This window comes from Octopus bimaculoides, chromosome 9 (genome assembly GCF_001194135.2).
Source record: "Octopus bimaculoides isolate UCB-OBI-ISO-001 chromosome 9, ASM119413v2, whole genome shotgun sequence".
NCBI classification, from domain to species: Eukaryota; Metazoa; Mollusca; class Cephalopoda; order Octopoda; family Octopodidae; genus Octopus; species Octopus bimaculoides.
Window position 1 is genome coordinate 84,837,956 of NC_068989.1, and position 1,070 is coordinate 84,839,025.

Below are 1,070 nucleotides of genomic sequence, written 5' to 3' on the forward strand. Positions count from 1 at the left end.
TATATATATATATATATATAAATATATATATATATATATATGTATGTATGTATTTATATATGTATATATATATATGCATGTGTGTGTGTGTATATATATATATATATCCACCCATGTACACATGCAAATGCACAAATGCATCCACACACAAGTATATACATATATGTGCAAAAGCATTTATACATACATATATATATATTTAGACATGAACACACACATACATGTATGCAAATACATGCACAAACCCATTGTTACACAAATATATATATATTTATAAACACACACGCACACATGTATATATACATACCAAAGTTCTCTGAAAATCTGAAGAGGTGCTCCTAAAAACACAAACACACACACGCACACACACACACACACACATATATATATATATATGCATAAATGCACAAACACGCTCAACACATGTATGTTTATGCATGTGTATGTGTGTGTGTTCATATATATATATATATATATACACACATGCACACACTCACATTGATGTTTATATACTAAGAATCTGTGGAAAAATGGACAAGTGCTCATTGGAATACACATGCTAAACATACACGTGTGTGTGTGTATATATATATATATATATATTACATGTTTGTTTGGAATTGATAAAGGTGTGTGTGTGTGTGTGTACTAACTTTAAAAAAAAGTATCCATGTTTCATGCAGTCTCATCATTGTGAGTGAGTTGAGTATTTTCATTGTGAGGGGGGAAGGGGGAGCTTACCCCACCCCCTGCATGCACCGTGTGGGTGGACGTGGATCGGTGGTTAAAAAAAAAAAGGTTAAGTGTGACCTGACATGAGGTCAGTCCAGTCAAGTGTCGTCAATACTGATCATAGTTATGTCACGTGAGTTTTTTTTTTAAAACACATACACATATATGCCACATATACATGTGTGTGCATACATCATATATATATATATATATATATATATATATACATATATTTATATATACGTTAATTTATGTATATACATATATTTATATACACATTAATATATGTATATACATACACAAGTATGTGTGTGAATATGTGTGCATATATATATATA